The sequence below is a fragment of the Canis lupus genome, chromosome 19 (genome assembly GCF_048164855.1).
Source record: "Canis lupus baileyi chromosome 19, mCanLup2.hap1, whole genome shotgun sequence".
Lineage (NCBI taxonomy): Eukaryota > Metazoa > Chordata > Mammalia > Carnivora > Canidae > Canis > Canis lupus.
In genome coordinates, this window is record NC_132856.1 from 7,815,117 (window position 1) to 7,840,719 (window position 25,603).

The following is a 25,603-nucleotide window of genomic DNA, read 5'->3' on the forward strand; positions in this document are numbered from 1 at the left end:
TCAGGCAGTGATTAATCCCTTAGCTATAGACGGGAGACCGCCAGAGAACACCTGAGATTTGGGGAAGATGTGCCTGCGTCCTTTGAAAGAGTGAGCTCTTCACTGTTCTCTCAACAATGCTGGTTACAATCTGTTTCATGAATGATGAAAACAGTTGACATTAAAATAATGGTTCCTTCAAAATAAGGAGCTTGTCCGGGAACAGAGTTCCTAGTACTCAGTTCAGCATCTTGCCTGGTTTTGTTCTCAGACGATAATTCAAACAAAATTAACTTTACATTTCATCCCCTCAGCTTTGAAAGAAAAAGAGAAAAACTTTAGCTTCTTCCTTACAAGACTATTTTTTGACTTTATTGCTCCTAAAATTGACATTATCCCCGCCCCCAATAGTGAATTATCCTTAGACCCGAGTGAATTAGATTCTTACGGTAAACCAAGACCACAGCCAAATAATAACGATATAATAGAATCGTCACCATCATCATCTTGCAAATCTGGGACACATCAACACATTTCAACAAAATGCAATCGGAGTGAGGCGACTCACCTAAGCAACGGAAGCTAACAAGAAGAATTTAGAAATGCAACCTTCCGATCACCAGCAGAGGTAAAGGCCCCTTCTTTACCTAACAACTGACCTTATATAAAAGCAGCGAATAGGTTACTCCCAGTTTCTGCCTCCTTACCTTAGGCTCCTCCCCAAACACCCAGGCGGACGGTACCAGAGCCACACACCCACTTCCCACCCCCTGCACTGAGGGGCCGGTGCCTTCGGTTAGGCTACCTGCCTCTCCCCGCCGCGGGGTCGGGGGGGCTCGGAGGGGTGGCGAGGCGCGGCCCGAGGGCGAGCCCCCAGCCGGGGAGTCCACGCCTCCCGACGCCCCTCCGTCGCCTGCAGCCCGGGGAGCCCGGCCCACGCCCACATCCCAGCCGGGCAGGCGGCTCCCGGCCGGCTCGGCGCTCGGGGGCACCGGGGCTGGTGACCTCGAGGGCGCCCCCCACGGACCGCGGCCCGGGCTCCGCAGCGGCGGGACGGACGCGCGCCGGAGCCCGCGGTTCGGTCCCCGAGGTGCCCTCGAGCGCCTCCCGGACGCCTGCGCAGCGCCGCCGCGGACCCGGAGGTCCCCGGGTGTCCCCGGGTGTCCCCGGGTGTCCGGACCCGACGCGGGCGCTCCCTCCGAGGGGCCGGTCCCCCCCGGGGCTGCCCGCGCCCGTCCCCGCCGACCTGGACGGCAGCCCGGCCCCTCGGCGCGCCCCGACCCTCCGCCGCGCGGCACCGCGACACTGACCTGCGGCGGCGGCGGCCCCGGAGTCCCGGCAGCCGACCCGAGCGCCCCAGGCGGCGACTCCCGCGCGCGCTGCGGCTCCCAGTGCGCTCGGCCCCGCCTGCCCGAGGCCCCGCCGGGCCGGGCCGGGCCGGGGGCGGGGAGCGCGGCGCGGGGGCGGGGAGGCGGCGCGGGGCGCGGGGCGAGGGGGCGCGGGGGCCCGGCGCACAGTGGGGCCGCGGCCGCGGGGCTGCCTGCCCGAGCCCCCGCTCGGCCGGCTCGCTCGGTCCTCGTGGCCGCCGCTGGGAGGCGGCCCAGAAACGGTCCCAGTCCCCAGAGCGGGCACCTAAGGGCGCTCCCACAGGTGCCCCACGCTCCCGTCTGGCACGAGCCCGGGCTGCGGGGTCCCCAGCCCGCCCTCCGCCTCCAGGCCGCTGTGTCTTACTCTTCGCCCCGCGAGATTTTTTTTTTCCAGGTGTTTTTTTTTTTTTTTTTTAATGACATTCTTTAAAAAGAAATTAAATCCTACCTAGGATCACCTGGTTTTTAGCGGAGGGTGCTGCGCGCTTCCAGCCCTCCCGCCCCTTTTGCTTTTGTACTTCACACCGGTGCTCATTGTTCCCTTAAGGTGACAGAGCTTGGGTTTTAATCATTAAAAGCATTTCTTAAACTCATTAACAGAATTTCTTGAATTCTTTAGCGGCGGTTCCTCCACTGAGGGACCAGGACGCATGGGGCCGGGGCGCGGGGGCGCGGGGGCGCGGGCCGTGGGAACCCGGAGTTCCTGCGATCGGGAAGCGGCTGGGGGCCTGCTGCCGGGTAAATGCTGGGGTCGACCTCCGCCCGGAGGGTGCCCGGATGCCCACCCAGGCAGAAAGCCTCTGGTCTTGTGGCCTTGAGGCCCTACCTCCTTTCCCTTCTTCCCATCTCATTTACTGAGCATCCTGTTCTAGGTCTGGTCCTCCTTGAGGAGGCAAAGATGAATACCTGTTCCTGACTTCAAGAAGCTGACCCATTGCTTGTCCAGAAAGCCTCTCTAGTCCTTTCGCATTTTAACTTGTTGGGGACGCTTACTTACCCACCCCCCCTTTAGTGCAGAAGGTTCTCATTTTTGAAGTACAGTTTTCTGAGGATGAGTATCACTTCTGAGAAGGTGCAGAGCTTAAGTCAATGGATTCATGTCCTTCTACTTGTGTCCTAAAACACAAGAGCTACAGCTCTACAAGGATTTAAAAGAAGACCATTTTTAATTATTGAAAACCTGGTTTCTTTGCCTGTTGTCTGGGTAAGTCAGGTTGTCAGGGCTCAACAGCTTACTCTCAGGCATAGAAGTGCTGCTGCATGCATCCTTCTTGATCATTGCCGAGTTCCAACCAGCTTTATTGAGAGATAAATTACATAATTTAAGTACCATACATTTCAAATGTATGATTCAACATTTGTGAGTTTACTGACAGAGTTGTACCACCACCGTTATTACTTAATTTTGTATTTTCATCAGCCTCAAAGGAAACCTTCAACTCATTAGTAGTCATTCCCTGTAACCATGGGTAACCACTAATCCAGTTCTGTCTCTATAGATTAAACTATCTTGGGTAGATCGTATAAAATCATACAATAAGTTCTTCTGTGACATGCTTCTTCCAACTTAGCATACTGTTTTGAGGCTCATCTATGTGGTAATGTATAGGTCCTTCTTTCTTTTTATGGCCAAATAATATTCCATTGTATGGCTATATCACATTTTGTTCATCCATTAGTTGGTGAATATTTGGAATATTCTTTTTTTTTTTTTTTTTTTTTTTTACTACTAGGAATAATGCTGCTATGAGCATTCACATCAAGGTTTTGTGTAGACATATTTTTTTTTTCATTTCTCTTGGGTATGTATCTAGGAGCAGAAATGTAACTGTATGTTTAACATTTTAAAGAACTGCCAGCATTTTTCCAAGGTGACTGGCTGCCCCATTCTACATTCCTGTCAGTCATGAATGGAGATTCCAATTTCTCCACATCTTTGTCAACACTTGTTACTGTCTTTTTTATGTTAGCCAACCTGATGTGTGTAAGGTGGTATCTCATTGTGGTTTTGATTTGTACTTCCCTAATGACTGAACATACACTTTTACATATGCTTATTGGTTGTTTTGTATCCTTCTTGAAGAAAAGTATTTTTAAAAATCCTTTGCTCATCTTTAAATTGCGTTATTTATATTTTTATTGTTAACATAAGATTTGTATATATATTCTCTATACAAGTTCTTTATCAGATATATAATTAACAAATATTTCCTTCCATCCAGTAGTTCTTTTTACTTTCTTCTTGGCATCATTTAAAGCAGAAGAGTTTTTAGGTGTTTTTTTAAGATTTTATTTATTTATTCATGAGATATATATATATATATAGAGAGAGAGAGAGAGAGAGGCACAAACATAGGCAAAAAGAGAAGCAGGCTCCATACAGGGAGCCCGATGTGGGAGTCGCTCCTGGGACCCCAGGATCACACCCTGGGCCAAAGGCAGGCACTAAACCGCTAAGCCACCCAGGGATCCCCGAGTTTTTAGTTTTAATGGAATCCAATTAATCTATTTTTTTCTTTAGGTGTCACATCAATTCCTAATCCAGAGCTGCAAAAATTTACTCCTAAATTTTCTTCTCAGAGTTTTATAGTTTTAGCTCTTATGTTTAGGTCTGTGATTTATTTTTGAGTTAAATTTTGTGTATGGTGTGAGGTAGGGCAAATCTGCTTTTGGTTGGTGAAATTCCCGTAATTAAGGACAGTGTCCAAAGAGTAAACAACAGTAAACTCAGAACTGATGCAACATTTTAGAGTTGATCTAAATACTTTCCAAACATCCTAATGAGAAAAAAAAATATGTGATTTTTGAAAGCGATCTATAGTAAGTGAAGCCTAAAAGTGTAAGAAGTTAAGCAATGTAAATAGAAATAGTATAAATCCATTTTTTAGACTACCAGTCTTGATCCACTGGTGGGTTATTAAATCAATTCAGGGGGTCACAACCAATATAATTTTTTAAAGTCCAATAAAACAGAAGAGAACAGAAGGTATCAGAATGTAATTCCTAAGTTTAAAAAAGTGTATACATAACTCATGTTATGTATATGTGTGTTGGTGTGTACCAAGAATTGGTGTAAAACGTGTTTCTTACTGTTGGCCGTATTTTTAAGTTAGAAAAGCACTGTGTAAGCTACGGTTGCAGAATTCTTTCGTTCCACAAACATTTATTGAGTGCTTATTGTGTGCCAGGCCCTCTGCTAAGTGCTGTGGATAAAATGATAAACAGCACATAGGCTCCGCCCTATGACAGCATGCATATGCAGTCCTATCCATATGTAGTTTCTAGAGATAAAAAATTTTACCTTGGTTCAGTTTTTCCCAACCACAAGGACACCATCCAACTGTTGATGTCTGGTCCTGTGGCACTTATTTTTCTGCAATTAGTCCTCAGCTGTTTACCTCACTTGAGGTTTGCAAACATACTTCCTTTTCTTCCAACTAGGGGAACTTTGTTCCTAGGTTCATAATTGCATACTATGTTTATTATATTGGGAAGGAACTACAGATCTAGTGGTGGGAGGTGGCCATAACTGAATTGATTCATGTTTTATTCCAATTAAAACTAGCCTTAGTGAGAGAATTTAGGTGGTTTTTTTTTTTTTTTTTTGAGAACTCAGATACTTTTAAATACTGTTATATTACTTCTTAAGGGAGAAATATCAAATAATGACAACATTTTTAAAAATAAGTATTTTTATTTTTCAAGGGTTTGGCAAAACAGAGTGACAGAGTGTTGGCATTAATGGTGATATTTAACTGTTTTGGATATTGGGTTTTGGAAAATTAATGTGCTCTGTTTCCAATCATCCAATTGAGTCACTTATTCATGGCCGCTGTGTACAGTCTTGGCTCTGACATTTGCTCCTTCTCTTTATCTGAGAAACCATTTGTCGTATCTAAACACCATACATTCCCAGGAGATTTAGAAGATCTTATTTTAAAATTAAAAAAATTATAACCAGTTCAACACGCCAGACAGGTTACACACACACGAGCGCGCACACACGCACACTTCCACAAATACATCCACTTTTTGAATGACTCTATTATGTTCCCATACATGATTTCTGGATCAGCTTATGAAACTTTCCCTGCAACCTCCCAATTTTGCTTTAAGTTCCTTTTCCCTTCCTCTCTGTATTCTGACACCTGTTATCTTGTCCTTCACTGAATGACTTGCTCATTTGTTGCAATATCTTAAGTACCATAGCCAGGCTGGTAGCCCATTTCTTCTGACTTCCAATTGATTGATCTCTTCATTATATCTCTCTGTGTAGGTCAGCTTTCTATTTCTGAGTGGTTGCTTGTAAGTAAAAAAAAAAAAATTTCTGGAACACTTTATTTTATTTTTGGCACATTTTCATACAAGTATTAATCTTGATTAGAAACAAATAATTATTACAATATATACAGCTATATGTTGATTCAAATTAAAAACCATAAGAGAACATAGCCAAATTAATATTTTATTTTTTCTTAGTATCCCAACTTTGAGCTTTTTTAAAAGATACTTTGGAAGAATTGAAAGAAATAATTTTAAAGCCGTTTCTTTTATTTGAAGATATTATTTATTTATTCACGAGAGACACAGAGAGAGGGGGCAGAGACACAGGCAGAGGGAGAAGCAGGCTCCATGCAGGGAGCCCGACGTGGGACTTGATCCTGGGTCTCCAGGATCAGGCCCTGGGCGGTGCTATAAACTGCTGAGCCACCCACGTGCCCCAAAGCTGTTTCTTCAATAGTACTGTTTTCTTTCCTGTTGAATGAATTAACTCCCCATTTTTCTTTTACTCACCTGTTTTTGAAAATATTTTATTTTTTATCATTTGTGAACATCTTATGAACTTAATGATGATATTTAACACCAAGGTAATTCCATTTGGTAATTTTAATGGCTTTGAACTAGACTACTTAAATTTTAAAGTTTTAATGATTTGAAAACATCTTTTAAAGGTTCAGAAATACTTGGATTTTCAAGGAATATAAAAAGAGAGCCTTGGGGTGCCTGAATAGCACAGTCAGTTAAATATCCACCTTCAGCTCAGGTCATGATCCCAGGGTCCTGGGATGGAGCCCTGAATCGGACTCCCTGCTCAGCGGGGAGCCTGCTTCTCCCGCTCCCTCTGCCTGCTGCTCTCTCTGTCAAATAATAAATAAATAAAATTTAAAAAGAGAGAGAGAGAGAGAGAGACTTTGCCCTGCTTTGCCAATTTTTTTCTACTTTTTCCTTCTAAAAACTGACCTATTTTGCATATCAGCTTGGCCCCTAAGTGTTAAGAGGGAGGAAGTTAAGTGAGTAAATGTTGGGAAGAGAACTCCCAGTCACCCTGGAACAGCAGAGTTTTCAGAATGGAAAGTTGTCCTACTTTCCATTTGTCATTTCCTTTCAAGAGTATTAAGTAGTGGTAGAATGGAAAGAGCCCTGACCTTTATCCCTGCTCAAGGTCACAATGAGACCTGGTTCCTCTCTCTGAAACTTAGTTTCCTCATCTATAAAATGGAAATATAATATATTCCTACAATCTCACCAATGAGATGACATGAGAAAATGCCAATTCAGGTTCCTAGTAGGAACTCAGTAAATTTTTATTAACTGAGTGAAAGTGTAGAGAATGTCCTTTCTGATAGTCATTGATTAATGTATTAAAGCACAGTTTGGATGCTAAATTGTATTTTCAGTACATTTTTGGAAATACTTTTTGAAGTGTTTTTTCATATATATATATATATATCTTATTTAATCATCAGTCTACATGGATGCTCTACCTTTCTTGCATGTAAAGAATCAGTAATATAATGAATAGATTTAAAAACAGCTATGAACCCCAGATTTCTGTATAAGAAGGGCTTTCTCAGGACACCTGTGTGATTTTATAAGTCTTAGTTAGGCTTTGTCATATAAAGCTAAGAAGCAAAATCTTGTTATGATGGAAAATATCAGACATATACAGAGGTGGACAGAATTAGGAAATGAAACCCTGTATTCATAATCCGGTGTCAGTTTATGGCCAATCTTGTTTCTTCTGTACCCTCACTAATCTCCCTCACTTCTAATATAATTCTGAAGCAAATCCCCAAAACACATTTCAGCATAAAACTTTCAAACTGTTTTAAAATGTTGTTCTTAAGTCTTCTATGTAAAAGTTGGTTCAAATGATTTACTCTGGGAGATTTGGGGTTTATCAGAAAGGTTTCTCTACTGACATTTTTTCAGCTCTATTACTGGTAGGCTGCAAAATATGTTTATTGCTGAGAGAACCGTTGTCTGCATGCTACAGAGTTCCAGAAGACCCAAGAACATAACTATGTGGAAGCTGAGAAATGGGCAAGTAACTTGGACCTCAGGAAAGACAGTTATGGTAGTTTCAGTTGCTAACAACAACAACACCACAAAATAAAAAACAAAAGCAAAACAACCCTTGTGTACCTGTGCCAAGAACAGATTTCAGCAGCTATCGGCTCCCCACACTTTGGGGTAGCTGGGTGTGGCCTGGGTTGGCAATGTTCAGGGGCTGCCCCACTCTCAGGGGGGGCAGCCCTCTTCTTTCACGTTCCTCTTCCCCTTATGTGAACTGTCCAAATGAGAATTGTGGGCTAAAGGTTAGGAAGAACTGCAAGACCCTACTCTGCCCTTCTGGAAGACCTCCCTGGGAGTGGTTGTGTTCTCTGGGCTTCTGCTTACTCCTCTGCCTACTGAGTTCAGTCTCTAATACTGCGATATTTTGGCACAGGTTGTTGTTGAAGTGTCCATCTTCTCCTACTGAGATGTAAGTGCCTCGACACAGAAACCTGGTTCATTGATTTTTTTTATTTTAATGCCAAGGACCTCCTTCACTAAATGCCTGAAATCAGGTAAGTGTGCTATCCCTGACTGTTGAATGATTGATTGCTGACTGTTTAATTTGCAAACCACTGCCTACTGTTAAGTAAATTGTGTAAATGTCACCTCGTCAAGAGGTCTTCCATCACTGTTATTCTTTATTCTCTTGACAGTTTTATTTTTCTTCTACCACCTGAAATTACGTTTTTAACCTTTTGTTTATTGTCTCCCCATACTAGAATATAAACTCCATGAAAGCAGGGAGTTTTGTAAGACTTTGTTATTTTAGAGCAGCTTTAGATTCACAGCAAAATTAAGAGTAAGATACAGAGATTTCCCATTACCCCTTAAGAATAGGGCCTTTTTAAAAATTCACTGTTGTAGCCCTCGCTTATAGTATGCCTAACATGACTAGTGGTAGGGGCTCAAAACATTTTAATTATTGTAACAGTAATACTGTCATAGACTCAATAACCTTTAAAAGTTGTATTTTCATCATTTATGTCCTGCAAAATTGATTAATAAGTAAATCCCCAGGTTCTGCTACTGATTTGAGCCTTCCTTAGGTAGCCACTGGCCTCTCCGTTTTTGTGAACATAATTTTGGTTTGAACTTCTGAACCCATGTGGCAACTTTGCTCTTGAGGTGGTGAACAGCTACTATAGATACACAATTTCTGTTTTGAGCACAGTCTGAGGACTGATGGGGAAGTTTGAACCTGGGGTTCCAGAGCTGTGCTTCCTATTAGAGTTATTTTAGATTTTCTCTTCCTCTGTGATTTTTCAGTAATATAATTTCCCTTTTCCTCTTTTACAGAACAGATTTTCCAGCACCTACATGCCTATTTATTTCTCAAGCGCCTGACACCTAAAGGAGCATTTTTCATATGGCTAGGACATGACATTTGGGAAAAGCATCTTTCTAGGGGTGACAGCCTGGCACAGCATAGACTTTCCTTCTGTTTTACAGTTCTACTGCAATTTAAATGTTAGAGTAATTGGTCAGTTGGCCATAAATTGCATGTACAGTTGACCTTTTAGCAATGTGAGGGTTAGGGGTCTTCTGTGCAGTTGAAAATCTGCTTATAACAGTGATTCCCCCTAGACTTAACTACCAATAGCCCACTGTTGACCTGAAGCTTACTGATCACATCAACAGTCAATGAACATGTATTTTATATGTTATATGGATTTTATAATATACCGTATACTTACAATAAAAAAGCTAGACAAAGAAAATGTTACTAAGAAAACTATAAGAGAAAATATGTTTATAGTTACTGTATTTATTTTATAAACTGTATACAGTTCAAGGGTTAACTCTATATGTTTAGAAACTTTTGTAACCTCTTGGGAAGTCATGGGAGAGGGAGTTAAGGGGTCAGATGGGGCCAGGTGCGCTTTTCTGAAGAGCAATAATTGTTGCCATTAATATCTTTGCAGCCTCTCTTCCTACCACCATAACCTGGATACATGGATATTTTTTCCTTCTCAAAGTATTTTCCTGTCTTAAATGTCCTGTAACTACCATTTATTCTTTCAGTAAAGCTTCAGAAATTCAATATGATTCTATAGTGTCTCCAGACAGTCAAAAACATGTTTTTAATGTATCATATTACATGGTTAAAGCATGCAATGTTATATGAAACAAATAAAACAAACATTTACAAACCATAAGATCAATAAGAATCACAATATATGGGCAAAGTCAACCCAACCACACAATGAAAGATATTCACATCCAAGTGGAAAAACAAAATAAGAAAAGAAAAATAAATCACAGCCTTGAACTTTTATATAAATAATTGCTTTTTTCCTTTTTTTCTAATTATTTTAAAAATTATAGAAGTCATATTAAGCTTCTTGTAAAAAGTCAAGCCAGTTGAATACTAATGTTCACAGCAGTGTTACTCATAGGAAACCAAAAAAGTGGAAACCATCCAAATGTCCAGCAACTGATGAACAGGTAAATAGAAGGTGATGCATATTATTCAGCAGCACAAATGAATGAGGTGCTGATGCATGTTATGACATGTGTGAGCCTCAAAAAACTTATGCTGAGTGAAAGAAGTCAGTCATAAAGACCTTATATTCTATAATTCCGCTTATATGAAATGTTCAGAATAGGCAAATCCACAGCGACGCAAAGTAGATTCGATGGGAGAAGAGAAAACAAAGAATAATTGTTAACGGGTATAGTTTGGGGCAGTGACAAAATGTTCTGGAATTAGACAATGGTGATGGTTGCATGACTTTATTAAATATACTATATTAAAATATACTTTAAAATAAGTTAAAATATACTTTATTAAAAGTCCACTGAATTGTCTGTTTAAAGGGCTGAATTTTATGATACATGAATTATATCTCAATTTAAAAAATGTTGAGAAAAAATATTTATATCTATCCTCCTTTGTGAATAAGAACTAGCATGTTTTTACTTTTCCCTTCTTCACCCACCTGCCTTGTAATGTCATTCCATTCTCCAGGGCTGCAGCAGATTGTTTGTACAGGTTGTAACTATGCCCAGAGAGGCCAGCCAAATGGACAAAAAAGGTCTAAAATCCTAGCCATGCACTCATTCTACCTGAAAGAAGGGGTGCCTTTTATGGGGGGAGGGGCATAGGGAGAGTAAGAGAGGATCTTAATTGAGTAGGCTCCTTGCCCAATATGGAGACTGACATCAGGCTCAATCTCACAACCCTGAGATCATGACCTGAGCTGAAATCAAGAGTTGATGCTTGACCCACTGAGCCACCCAGGCGCCCCAAGGGGAGTGACTTTTTCTGACCCACACAGAAGAGCTTTAGGAACAAGCAATGGCCCTAATCATTTTAATGGGCTTTTAGGGTAGTCAAGATTGGTAAATATGTGTATTTAGTCTACTGCCTACGATTAAAAGCCAAACACTTCATTTTACTGTAATGAATTTACTATAATGTGTTATTTTCCAGAATGGAACACCTTTAGGCCCTCTCTTCACAAGTTGGACTGAATATTATCTGATTAATCTCAAAAAGCACATTTCTAGTTTGAATGTGTGTAATACAGTTCCTTTAGATTGGCTTTTTTGTTTGTTTGTTTGTTTAAAAAAGACTCAGTGTTATTGTTCAACTTTATGTTATGATCCTCCAATAGTTTTTATATTTTATATCACTAAAGTATCACCACTATCAAGGGGATTTCCTAATACTTACTTGTTCTAACAATGCAACTTTTCTGACAGCATTCTTGTAGATTTCAAAAGAGCTCAAATAATAGTATTTTTGACACTAAATTTAATCAGTGAGTCAATGCACATTTATTGAATTACTATTATGTTGAAAATAACACTCTATCCCAAACAGGAAGAACCCCCAAATCATGGTACTCTACATACAAAGTGCTTATGTGACTGGTGCATAGTAGGTACTCAACAAATATTTGGAAATGGATCAATGGATCAAGTGCAATTTTGTTTATTTATGATACCTAAAGATTAGATACTGGCTAATAGCCATAGATTTAATAGGTCTTTATTTCCACCTTGAGAGAAAAATGTGATACAATTAGTGACTACTTCTAAGAGAAACTCCAGAATTCTGGAAAATTAATCTTTTAGTGTTAAGTATTTGCAGTGTTTCAAGCTGCAAGATTTTGTCAATGATTTTTTTTTAAAGATTTTATGTATTTATTCATGAGAGACACACACAGAGAGAAAGAGAGAGAGGCAGAGACACAGGCAGAGGGAGAAGCAGGCTCCATGCAGGGAGCCCAACGTGGGACTCGATTCCAGGACTCCGGGATCAGGCCCCGGGCTGCAGGCAGCGATAAACCGCTGCGCCACCGGGGCTGCCCCTGTCAGTGATTTTTTTGTGGTTATTTTTTGTTTGTTTATTTGTTTATGAAAGAAGTATTTACTGTTAACTATCAGGATTACTCAAAAGTGTTTCCATATATAAATGAATAATCAGTGGTTCTCAAATCTGGCTGCATATCAAACACTTGCTATTTTCTTTTTGGTTTTGTTTATGGGTTTGTTTCTAATCCTAGAAAGGTAGAATCCAAGATTCCTAGGCTAATTAAGAGCCACGTGATTGAACTCATGAATCTTTGATATAAGAAACATCCTAAGTGATATTTTGGAGTGACTGGGTAGCTCAGTCAAATGTCTGACTCTTGATTTCCACTTAGGTCATGATCTCAGGGTCACTGAGTGTGGAGCCTGTTTGAGATTCTCTCTCTCCTCTGCCCCTCCCTGCCCTCTCTCTTAAAAAATAAAAAGCATCCTGTGTGATATTTTAGGTTTTATTCTTAACCACTCAAATTCTACATAAACATTTTTTTCTTAGAAAAAATTGAAGATTTCAAATAATGCCAAATTCTCATCCTAGTTCCCAATCCTGGTTCCTTCTCATCCTTCCCTGACTCAGGAGCACCTCTTGTGCACAACTAAAAAATTTTGTTAGAACTCAAAATATAAGGCCAGATTCTTAACGTTGTTCTGTATTATGTGAATTAGAGAGTCCAAGTCCCAATAAAGAAATGGAAGAATTGCCTTTTCAAGTATTTAAGGGCCATCATTTAAGATGATATCTTACCGAAAGAATCTCTTCCTTCTCACGGAAAAAAAAAAAAAAAAGGCTTAATTCCGATTACTCTTAGTAAGAAATGTGAGCCATGGTAATAGTAAACATATTCAGTATGTGGGGAAAACAGTTGGTATTCAGTAAACATCAAGTAATTTATTGGTTTGGCAAGGCTCCCTTGAACTCCAGTGTATAGTTAACTCCTGCTTATCTAGGACTAGATTTACTATTTTGTAGATTGTTTATAATGTCATTGAGCTTCTCCCCATCACGTTGCTATATTCCTGACTATCAGTAGTCCTCCCACAAGAGAAGTGGAATCAAACTCAACAGTAGGCTAATATAGTTGACATTCAAAGCCTTATTAAGCACATCCTTTTGCCATACATTGTGTTAGGCTGAAAGGTAAAAACCCTGCTTTTAGGGAGTTCACAGTCCTGTAGAAGAGGAAAAGGCAAAGAAGTTAAAAAAAAAAAAAAAAGCTAGAATACCAATGTGGTAAGTGTTATGAAAGGGTTGTTCTTGGTGCCATGGGGTACTAGAAAAGGGGAGAAAACTAGCTCAGATTGAAAGGGTGGGGAGGGGGTGGTTAATGGGAAGGCTTCCCAAAAATGTATTATCTGAGCTCAATCTTGAAGGATAGAGTACAATCTAGCCATACAAAAATATTTAGGAGTTAGGATCCAAGGCTTTAAAAAAAACACAAAAACAGAAAACTCCATAAAGCATTTGCACTAGAGACCATAAGTCTAAGCTGATGCTCAAGTTTCTGACTTGAGCAGTTGATGGGCTCGGTTTGAGACATGTTGAGTTTTAGATGTTCAGGGGGGATGTCCAAATGAAGGTGTCCAGAGAGACGATTGGTGATATCCTATAACTTTTGAAAAGGGTCTGGGATGGAAATATAATGTGGAATTGTCATCACTCACTTAGCAACTGAACCCACTGATGTGAATGAGGTTGCCAGGGAGAGCTAGAAGGGGAGGAGGCCAAGGAGGAATCTCTGGGGAAGATGAGCTTTTAAGGAATAAGGGGAATCTGAAAAGGAACAGCCCAAGAAATAGAAAAAAAGGAAAATGAGAACAGTGTGGTATAATGAAAGTCAAGAGAAGAAGGAAGTAATACTTTCAGATGGCACAGAGAAGTCAGTTAAGGCAGGCCTGATAACTGGTGAGATCAAGGCAGAAGCTATATCAGTCGGGAACATTTATTGAGCACCTACTATGTGCCAAGCACTGTAAATATCATGCTCTTTATTCTTCATTACAGCCTTCCGAGGGAAGGCAGTATTATTATTACTGTCATCCTCATATTATAGATGAGTAAATTGAGACAGGACAGACAGGAGCTGACCAGAGTCATACAACTAGCGTACAGCAGATCTAAGATAAACTCAGCTCTTATCTACTCCACAGTCTCTTAGCCATTTCTGGTTACCAGTTGTGGCAAAAGAGTGGAGATAATATATGCAGATGCCTTTTTAGAGACATTTATCAGTGAAATAAAGAGGGTAGATTTTATAAGGGGAACATTGAGTCTAAACAAGGTAGATTTTAGGGTTTTATTTTTGTTTTTAAGAAGAGGGAGTTTAAAAAAAAGAAGAGAGAGTTTTATTCAACATCACTCAATATCAGGGAAATACAAATCAAAACCACAATGAGATACTACCTCATGCTGGTCACAATGACTAAAATTAACAACTCAGGAAGCAACAAATGTTGGCAAAGATGCAGAGAAAGAAAGTGGAACCCTTTTACACTGTTGGTGGGAATGCAAACTGGTGCAGCCACTCTGGAAAATGGTATAGAGGCTCCTTGAAAAGTTAAAAACAGAACAATCCTATGACCCAGCAGTTGGACTACTAGGTATTTACCCAAAGGATACAAACATAGTGATCTAAAGTATACAAACATAGTGTACCCAACATTTATAGCAGCAATGTCCACAATAGCCAAAATATGGAAAGTACCCAGATGTCCATCAACAGATGAATATAGAAGTGGTATATTGGAATATATGGAATATTACTCAGCCATAAAAAATGAAATCTTACCATTTGCAATGACATGGATGGAACTAGAGGGTATTATGCTCAGTAAAATAAGTCAATTGGAGAAAAATATATAGAATTTAAGAAACAAAACAAGATCATAGGGGAAGGGAGAAAAAAATAAAATAAGACAAAATCAGAGAGGGAGATAAACCATAAGAGACTCTTAACTGTAGGAAACAAACTGAGGGTCGCTGGAGGGGAGGGAGGTAATGGGCTGGGGACCTGGGTGATGGGCATTAAGGAGGGTAATGAGCACTGGGTGTTATAGACAACTGATAAATCACTGAACTCTACCTCCTGAAACTAATAATATGCTATAGGCTAATTAGTTTAATTTAAATTTAAAAAAAAGAAGAGAGAGGTTTGGACATAATTTTAAGCTAAGGGGAAGGAGACAGTGAAAAGAAAGAGAGAAAGAAAGTTGTGTTAAGAATGAAGAGGTTGATGAATTTCTAGCCAAAGCTCTATTTCTGTAGCTGGATCCAAATATATAGGGAAAGAGGCTGTCAGTTTGAATAACTACTTGAAGCTATTTGGTACTAAGTATGTTTCATGAAAGAAAACACCTATAATAAATGTCCATCCAGTCTTTTCTCATTTTGGAATCCATTAATATGGTTAGTATAATTCATGACAAAGTAGACTGCATTTCTCATTTGACTACAATTCACAACTGTACTTTTCATATCAAACTAGGCCCTATCTGTCTAGGTTCAAGGCAAATATTAACAGTCAGGGATAGGCTCCATTTTACATTTCCTTCGTATGTTCACATTATAAAACCAAATGCCTTCTTTCCTTCTATTGGTTACTATGCTCCAGTGGAACTCTCAGAGTTATTCTTTTAGGCTCACAAAATGGTGCCCATTGATGAGCTTTTAGCTGATCCAGCTACGGTACTAGAAATTATTGGTTTCAATTTTCCCTGGTCTTATTTTTAAAAAATATATGCAAATGTGGTTAAACTTGACCTAAACTGAGCTTCTAGTAATTATACTAGAAAGGGCAATACAATCCAATGCTTCTTAATGAAATTTCTTTTTTTTTTTAAAGATTTTATTTATTTATTCATGAGAGAGAGAGAGACAGAGACAGAGACAGAGACACAGGCAGAGGGAGAAGCAGGCTCCATGCCGGAAGCCCGATGTGGGACTAGATCCCGGGACTCCAGGATCACGCCCCAGGCCAAAGGCAGGCGCTAAACCGCTGAGCCACCCAGGGATCCCCTCATGAAATTCTTTCTTAATGAAATTTCATTTCTATAATGAAGTCCATGACCAAAACTCTTTGTACATTCCTCTTCAAAAGATAATAGTTTTGCAGTGCTGGTGCAGTGACATCTAACTCATACTCTAGTTCATAATTATTTTTTCTAGTTCATAATTTTATATATTGCAGACAGACGTAAGAGCACATAATGTGCTATGACACTAATGCTAGGGCTGTAGTGGAAAATGCAAAGTACCATGCATATAGTTTCTTTAGGAGCGTTCAACTTTCTTAGAAAAGATTACAGAAATGACTAGAATTCAGAGTAGTAAGGGGCCAATATAAATGGCAGTATGGTGTTGGATCACCCTAATTTCTTCCATTTAAAAATGGTTATACCAGTAAGAATTTATTTTTGTTGCAAGAATTTATTCTTTTTTTTTTTAAAGGAATACAGAAATATCTAGAATACATTATAAGAGTTCCCCCTTACTACCTCCTCACTTCCACTTCCCTTCCCGGATTGAGGCGTTTCTCACTAATTTCTTCTCTATGCATTTTCATATGTGTGGAAGGACTTTTGTAGTTTAGTACAGGCTCTTTCGCAGCTGTTTGGCATAAATTATTTAAAATGCATTGTTCCGTGATTTTTCTCACTTAATAAGCTCTTCTTATGTCAGAATACACAGATTTATTCTTTTGAAAGTCAGTGTTGTATTACTACCTAATAAATTTTTAAAATGTATCCTACAAAAGAAAGCAAAACAAAACAATTAATTTCTAAAATTTTGATTGGCAAACACTAGTGATTGTATTAAATTACTTCCATGTTTAATTTCTTGTTTGAGAAGGCACAGCCGGGATGCCTGAGTGGCTCAGCAGTTGAGCGTCTGCCTTTGGCTCAGGGTGTGACCCCGGAGTCCCAGGATCAAGTCCCACATCAGGCTCCCTGTGTGGAGCCTGCTTCTCCCTTTGCCTGTGTCTCTGCCTCTCTCTCTCTATGTCTCATGAATAAATAAATAAAATCTTAGAGAGAGAGATAGAAGATGAAGCCTCATAGAAATTTTCTCCTACCTTTTTAATCTTTTAAAAACATGGATTTAATGCATTATTTTGACATAAAATGCCTTACATAAATATTTTGCTAAAAACCAAGCATTCTTAAAAGGAAGAATTAAGTAGAAAATACTGGAATACTACCTCAAAGAATATATAATTGAATGCTGTGGATCCCACAGGCAGAAATAGAATAAAATAAAATAAAAATCTTAAATATCTAAGGATAATGAGAATTCTTATGGTACTGGACAATGGGAGTTCTTTCTAAAAATTTCAGTTCTTTTCTCATCATTGTTAAACTGACAACTAAGATCTTTTTAAAAAGCAAGAGGTGGGGTGCCTGGGTGGCTCAGTGGGTTAAGCATCTGACTCTAGATTTTGGCTCAGATCATGATCCCAGGGTTGTTAGGTCAAGTCCCACGTCATGCTCAGAGCTGGGCATGGAGACTTCTTAAGACTCTCTCTCTCTCTCTCTCTCTCTCCCCCTCTCCCTCTGCCCTTCCTCTCCCCACTCCTCAAAAACAAAAACAAAAAACAAAAAAACCCAAACAAACAAAAAACCAAGATGCTCTTTACATCTTGTTTAAAGATATATCTGTATGTATGCATGTATAGAAAAATGCAGAGGAAAAAACAAGCTTATGTTTTAATAGTGGTTATCTTTGGGTGGTGGGATGTAGTCAAGGTGATTCTTATTCTTTATCTTTTTCTGAACTTTTCAATTTTAAAAACAATAAATATGTATATTTTTCCCTTTTTTTGCATATTTTTCCTAATTAGAAAAAGTTGAAGCAATGTAATGAATTAATAGAAAATGAACTAAATGACTATGTCTCTGGATTCAAGAAAAAGAAGCATTCACCCTTTATCTTTCTATTTCCCCACATTATTTTTACTCAAATAGTTGTCAGATTTTAAAAATTTATAAGGCCAAGAAATAACATTGGACCATTATATGTGGTGTATAAAATTATAACCTTGGGTCAAAATAAAGTTAAAAATAGACTTTTAATATATAAATAAAAAACATCTAAAGTAGTTTATTCTAGTGTTATTAGGCCAACACACAAAATACATTTTTATTTGCTATTAAGTTATGTCTCTTTTTGTTAAATAGCTAATATTTTTTACTTTTAATGTAACAAAATTTTGGTTTTAAAAAAGCTTATTCTTGTCATTTCCAAAAAAAGAGAGGGGAAAGGAGAGAGGAAGCTGTGCTTACTGGGAAAGTTGCAACATTCAGTTCGTAAGTACTTTTTGCTTGAGATATTTTTTTCAACTACTTCTCTTACATAAGAGCTCTGTAATATCTCCATAGGGAGAAATAACACTGGGCTACATTATGTCTTTTTAATTTTTCCTCCAGATAGTGTTTACAAATCAACAAGTAGGAATGACTCCATACTCAAAGTTATTAGCCAACATTGGTGTCCATTTGCCATTAAGGACAATTGGTAATTCTAACAATCAATGAGAGTTTATTTTAGGAGAAACCTTACTGAAATTTGCAGGAAATAACCTTTTTGTTCCAAAACAGCTGTCATTGAGCACCATTATATCTACAACAATTAAAATTATCTTTGGTGACTTTTAGCATTTGGCATTGCTCCATTATTGTTCAGTTAAATATTTTTCAAGTTTGCTAGGACTTTTGCCCACTGTGTGCTTACGGCCCTTTATTGTCAATATGTATCTCAGAATTCACCTTTGTGACATTACTTTTTTGTATTGTGGGAGAAAATGTAATTTCTGAAGTGAATTGCCTGAGAAATCAAGTAATATTTGTTAGGAAATTGCAGCACATAACTACAAATTACATACAAAAATAGGATTACAATTCATTGCATTATATTTGGCAACGAATATCCCTTTCTCTCTTTTTCTTGATCCTTGCAAAAAACTCCCAGTATAAAGAATTAGCTAATGTTCAGTGGACAAAAAGAGCAAAGGGTGACACATACTGTCATTTTAACAAATGTAATTGAAAATTGCAAAGAAAATGTCTAAGTTTAAGTCACCCAGGCTACAGGCAGGGGACTGATTGTCAAAAACAACACCAAACAAAAAAATACGATTTTCCATGGCAATAGAAGTCATAAACATGTTAGTTCAGCACCCATCCAAAATGAGTACTGTTTAGAAAAAAACAACAAACCTGAGATCCTGTAATATGTCGCCCCATCTAAATCTTTTTTTTTTTAATTTTTATTTATTTATGATAGTCACAGAGAGAGAGAGAGGCAGAGACATAGGCAGAGGGAGAAGCAGGCTCCATGCACCGGGAGCCCGACGTGGGATTCGATCCCGGGTCTCCAGGATCGCGCCCTGGGCCAAAGGCAGGCGCCAAACCGCTGCGCCACCCAGGGATCCCCCCATGTAAATCTTAAATAAGGCTTCATGTATCTGATTGTTTAATTTTGAAAAAAAGAAACATTTGTCTTCAGAAATGATTAAATATTGAAACACAATAGCTTAGAGACCCTAACTGCATCATATGATAAAAGGCAATACTTTTATAGTATCTCAGGCCTTGATTACTGTTAGTTTATTACTGTATTTTGAGTGAAAGAGTTTATTTGCCATGATTTTATTCAAACCAAAAAGGTATTTGAAGAATATTTAAAACTTATTACTCCTTACTCAAACCTAAAACACTGATACCAATGAACATTTCTTACCCCCTAGTACTTTTCTTGACACTTGCAAGCCCATAATTAACCTTTCAGACAAAAAAATCCTGGGAAGAATTTAGAAGGGTAAGTCAGGTCAAATTTATTTAAATCACTTCAATAATTTGCAGAAATTCAAAGCAATTTAAGTTTTGCACTATATATTTAGGGCACAAATTATCTTTATGCTGACTCCCTTTGACACTCTTCTCTGTTATGTCCCAGCAGATATTTTTATTTCTGAATTCCCCCCTCTCCCACCCAATTTCACATCATCAAATCGTGGACTGTTTTTGAGGAGAAATAGTAGTTAACAAAACTGGCTTTCTAACTCAGGGGGTCAAAAATGGAGAGTGTGCAATATATTATTTAAAAAGCAGATGCAAAACTTCTATAAAATTTAAAATCTATGAACGACTTGACAAGATTCCAAATTGTTGAAAGGCCTTATGGGATACTAGTGATTTTTCTTTTCTTGGTATTTTCTGAATTTTTCAGAAATCGTATGTTTTTTTCATCTATTATTTATTGTGAGAAAAACAGTAAAACAGGGGGAAAAGTTTCCCATTGATCATGAAAGTGTGAATAAAATATGTAAAACACTGAATTTTTTCAAAGAATAAAAAATTACTTTTGTAAAAGAATCCAGGACTCTAAACTCTTCCTCTCATTTGTGGAACATAAAGTATATTTTGGATCAAAACATGGAACATTCCAGACAATGTGAAATCTAGAAAGGAACTGCACCTGTATCCCGATGCAGCGCCAAAAAACTATAGCTACTGAATAAATAGTCTTCCTAAATTAGGAAAAAGAATTCAAGTCTACTTTCCACTTACCACTATGCACAAAAGTGAGAGTTTTGCTCTTGGCATGAATATGATAGAAATTGTGGGATAGTATTAGCAAGATGGTATTTTTCGGAGTTTTATTACATGGAGCAGTTTTAAGTGGAAGAGTAGATATTGTAGAATATAACTCAGTGCTTTGCTTTAACTGAAAACTTGATGATTTTTTAAATTAAACTATAGCTATTTGCTCTGTAAGTTTTAATAATTATTTGATTAATTACTTTCCTCAAAAGTATTACTTGCGACAGAGACATTGTATATTTGAGGATTTGCTTACCTAAAGTGATGCTTTTGGTAGAGCTGAATTAAGCTTCTGCAGAATTTTCTGTGAGAAGAGTAACATTCACATAGTAGTAATTCTGAAAAAGTGATCTTTTTCATTGGAAAATATGAAGCAATGTGTACAGAAAGCTGCAAAATCTGGAGTTATAGGCCTATTAGGCAAGGGACATCTGAACCAAAAAAGAATTAAATCATGGCTAAATCACTACAGCAAAAGTAGTAATCAATAAAGGGAAGAAGTTATTAACATGACTTTTTGGAACACAATTTTAGTACAATCATTAAAAAATAATCAGAAGTTTGTAAAAGAATTCTGAGAGAGAAGAGGCATGAGATAAAGAGGGAAGTTGAGAAAGAAGAATGAGTATGTGACCAGACATGTGATGTTGCCATTATTTTTATTATTTTGCAGAAAACCTCAGACTAACCAGGAGAGAGGACTGAGGAGATGAGCTAAAATTTCGCTTCTAGACTCTATCTTTTGCTCATGTCTTGCATTTTTCCTCTAAAAATTGTGTGTGTGTATATGTGTGTGTTTGTCCAAACACACCCCAAAAGGGTGTAGAAATATTTCTTGAATATTCTGTGGTTTATGATGAAAATTGAAAAGCAAATGAAGCATGTGGAATGGTTCTCAGACAGATACAGACAGACCAAAATTAAATCTTCACCCTTGCATTTTGAATTTCAACAGAGCTATGGTTGGTTTTTTTAAAGTCTGATGTTTTGGTTGCACTCATTTTCGTACTTTTTTTTTTTTTTTTTTTTTTGCAGTCATCTTAGCAAATGCTTAAGAAACCTAAATTGACAAAACAGATTCCAAACTAGTCAAATGAAGTGTATTTCTTTTTTTGTCGAACCTTTTTCTTAATCTTCCAGTTTCTCCATTTACCAGAATTTGAAGCTGCTCTTAAATTTTCTGGGTTTGGTGATATCTATCTATCTATCTATCTATCTATCTATCTATCTACCTATCTATCTATGCCACGCTTGTATTAGATACTGGATATACAACACCGAAAATTCAGAAAAGTTTCCCGGGCTTGCTGTACATCAGTTCTTTCCCAAAAAAGTTTGTAAAGGTTTTAACGATCTCTACAGCAGTATCAAAAATAATTTCTCCTTTCTAACTTAGAAAACAAGAACATTAGCCATTATTTGTTTCTAAGTAATTTTCCACATGCCAGTCATCCTATCTTGGAACCCCTCGATCTCAGACCAAACCCCTCTAACTCGTGTATGACTTTTCCCATGTGACTCTTTAAATAAATTCTAGGGTTTTTCCCATAATTAATTAATCTCAGAAATCAAAATGAAACATGTCACCAGGGTCTTATTTAAAGCCAAGAAATTTATTGGCTATTATCCAGCCTTCCTTCTAAATTAAACAACCTCAAACATTATTCTTACCATCCTTGCTTCTTGGTTTTTGTTGTTGTTGTTGTTGTTGTTTTGGTGGTGTGTTAGTTTAATGGGCACCTTATGGAAAAATTCTAGAATAGCTTACACTATCCAGTTTTTTAGTGGGGTAAAGCCCCACTTTAAACACTGAAATACAGAGTTCTCTGTTTACATGATCACTGGCTGCGTGAGAGGGGGAACTTTGTTTTGTTCACAGTAGATCCACAGGGTTTCCGTGAAGCTTGGTCTTTAGAGGGAACTTAGTAAATGTTTGCTGAATGAATGAAGCAGGCCCTGGTTGGCTCTGTCGACTGCTTGCAGCTTCTGGGTCAGTGTCCTAGGCATAGCTGCAGGGGCCTGGCAACCCCGGCTTAGGTTGCATGCAATATGAAGGCGATCTTAGGGTTAAACCTGTTGGGGTCCAATCCATCCAGTGCCTCCTTCAACTGGGCTTGGCTGCCAGGTACATTGACTTTGGGGTGCTCTTGGTGCCGGCGCTGTTGTTCTTCCAGCTTCCTCTCTGCCTCCTTGCGTTGCTCCTCACCCAGTGACTCCAGATAACGGTGTCTCTCATGTTCCAGCATCTTGTAGCGTTTGAACTCTTCGTGATGGGCCGTGTCATCCTGGGCCAGGGCCCAGGTGGCCCCTCTGGATCAGCATCTCCAGGTCCCAGGCCTCAAAGGTGTGCTGATTCTGAGGGTCCAGGTGCTCAACCAGCTTCAGGAGGCTCGGATGATCCAACTGTATGTACATTGGGCTCCTGCTCTGCATCCTTCTTGGCCTTGAGCAGCATCCGCAGCCGAGACACCTCCTGTCGCTTGAGCCCATCCGGCTTGGTGAGGACATGGTGGCTGACAAAGTCCAGCTCCCGGCTCAGCTCTCCACTCTTGATGTCCTCGGCATTGGCAGCCGGCAGCTTCTCTTGGAAATGCCCATCCGTCTCCAGCACGTTGATGACTTCCTGGAGGTACCGGTGGTAGGACAGGCCGGTGGCAGGGCTCTCCTGCTTGGGCGCCCCCGCTCCAGGGGCACCGCCAGCACAGGCGCAGCCGCAGTGGTGCCCAGAGGAGCGGGGCTGCGGGGCTGCGCGGGGCCCAGAGGAAGGCGTGGCGGCCTGACCTTTCCATCCCCGCAGAGGGCGTCTCCCGGGTGCTTCTTGGTTTTAGGCCTTTTCTCTCCCGACAATTGGAGCACGTATAAGAGTTTTGATATGTCCACGTTTTAACCAAGACCACATTTATGTTTTATTGTGATGATATGTAAGGAAACTTTGCTCTAAAATGTCCATAGCTCTGTGCTTTGAAAAAAATATACACAATAGAAATCAATTTCCCCATCCCCAGTATTAAAATGCTATTATAATATTTTTCATTTTTTTGGAAAGTTCCAAGAGATAGCAGCTTAAAAATCTTTTCTCCAAGTCTGACTCTTTAGGCCTGTTAACAATTTAACGTACAACGAAATCTTTATGATTTATAAATGGATTACTTGAATTATACTTTATCTTTAATGACTCAGTTCTTCCTCACCTTTGCCACTTGGCCAGGTTGGAGGATGCCGAACATGAAGCTGAACTCAGTCAAGGTCAAACATGCAGAGTGTAATCATGGGGTGTGTGTCTGTGTGTGTGTGTGTGTGTGTGCACGTGTGTGAGCATGAGAGAGACGGATTCAATTCCCAAGGCAAATTGAGATTACCTTTTTTTTTTTTAAGTAAAAGAAGTCTCTCTTTTGTCCAGTTAGATAAAACACTACATATAACTTAAGAAAAAGCTGGGTACCTCTTCTCCCTCGCTCCCTCCTCTTTGCCCTCCTTTCCTCTCCCACTCTTTTCCTTCCTTCCTTCTTTCCTTCCTTCCTTCCTTCCTTCCTTCCTTCCTTCCTTCCTTCTTCCTTCCTTCCTTCCTTCCTTCCTTCCTTCCTTCCTTCCTTCCATCCTTCCTAACAGTCTCCTCTGAGCCAAAAGCATAGGATTCCTTGGCTGCAACCTAGGCAGGATAGCTTCCCATGTATCCCTCAGTATGCACACAGCTGGTCCTTGGTTGGATGTTGGTCTGGCTGTTGTGACCTCCTCTCCCAGCCCCTCTGCCCTGCAGCCCGCAGTCCCCAGAATCCCTGTGCATCTCCACTGACTCATCTCAGACCTACGATACTCCCTCCACCCCATCTCCCTCCTCTGCCCCTTGCCTTGGTCTTTCTCTTTCTGTGTCTGTGTCTGTCTGAATGCCTTCCTCTGTTTCCATGTCTGCTCTTCTCCCTCCCTGCTTCTCTCACACTTATTCACATTTTCTCCATTTTCTTTCTTGAATTTAGATGAAAGAGCTGGTGATTTAATAAATTTCTATGTCTTTAAAGATAGAATTGCTGTGGCTTCTAATATTTTTTTTTCTACGAGTCAGTGACCTTTGACAAGAGAAAGCCTTCTTACTAGGGCTTACAGAACTGCTGCTTAGAAAATGTGTGAGCAACCCCAGCAGCTGCTGTTCATCTAAGTTTCTTATGATAATTTTAGAAAGAAAATATCACAAACATTGAAGAGCATACTTATCCTTGGGTAGAGTTGCCAGATTTAGTGAATAAAAATACAGAACACCAGTTAAATTTAAATTTCAGATAAACAGGGGGATCCCTGGGTGACTCAGTGGTTTAATGCCTGTCTTTGGCCCAGGGGGTGATCCTGGAGTCCCGCATCGGGCTCCCTGCATGGAGCCTGCTTCTCCCTCTGCCTGTGTCTCTGCCTCTCTTTCTCTGTGTGTGTGTGTGTGTCTCTCATGAATAAATAAATTTTTAAAAATCTTAAAAAAAATTTTCAGATAAACAATGAGTAATTGCCTGGTATTAAGTATTTTCATGCAATATTTGAGACATGTGTGTACTAAAAAAAGTATTCTTTCTTTATCAGTTGTTTATCTGGGTATTCAGTATTTATGGTTGATATTTTATACATATGTAATGTTTGTAGCCAGCTATTTTCTGTATTTAGAAGTCTTTGTGCAGTTTCCCATTGAGATTTTACTGCCCCTGTGGATGGCCATCAGATAAAAGTGAGTAATGGTGAAAAAACTATAATTAAAATTAATTTTGCTATTTACTTGTTCTGGCATGAGGTTCTATGGGAGGGAACAGTCCATTTCTTATCTATTTGTCCCCCACTAATACTGAATTCAAAATAACATATTGCCTTTCTATTTTCCACCTTTGGTATATATCTTCTTTCACTTCCTTCCAATTCCATCTAAAATGTAGATGGTTGAAGGAGAAAAATGTACCTACATATTCAATTCCTTATCACCTCCCTCTGAAACAGGCACTTGTTTACTTAATAAACATTGTAAAAAAGGGCAGCAT

The 25,603-nt window shown here is 39.3% G+C and overlaps 1 protein-coding gene across 6 annotated transcripts in view; it reads right to left on the reverse strand.

Moving 5' to 3' along the window:
• PPARG (peroxisome proliferator activated receptor gamma) overlaps positions 1 to 1,387 on the reverse strand; it is a 130,956-nt gene extending 129,569 nt beyond the window's left edge. For 2 of the 6 annotated variants that reach the window (XM_072785087.1, XM_072785090.1), the window contains exon 1: positions 548 to 686. The gene's annotated coding sequence lies outside the window, so the exon portion shown is untranslated. Of the gene's footprint in view, positions 1 to 547; positions 865 to 1,289 lie in introns of those variants that run through there. The other 4 variants (XM_072785088.1, XM_072785092.1, XM_072785089.1 and 1 more) reach the window with 4 other exon arrangements.
• Between the last annotated feature and the right edge of the window lie 24,216 nt (positions 1,388 to 25,603).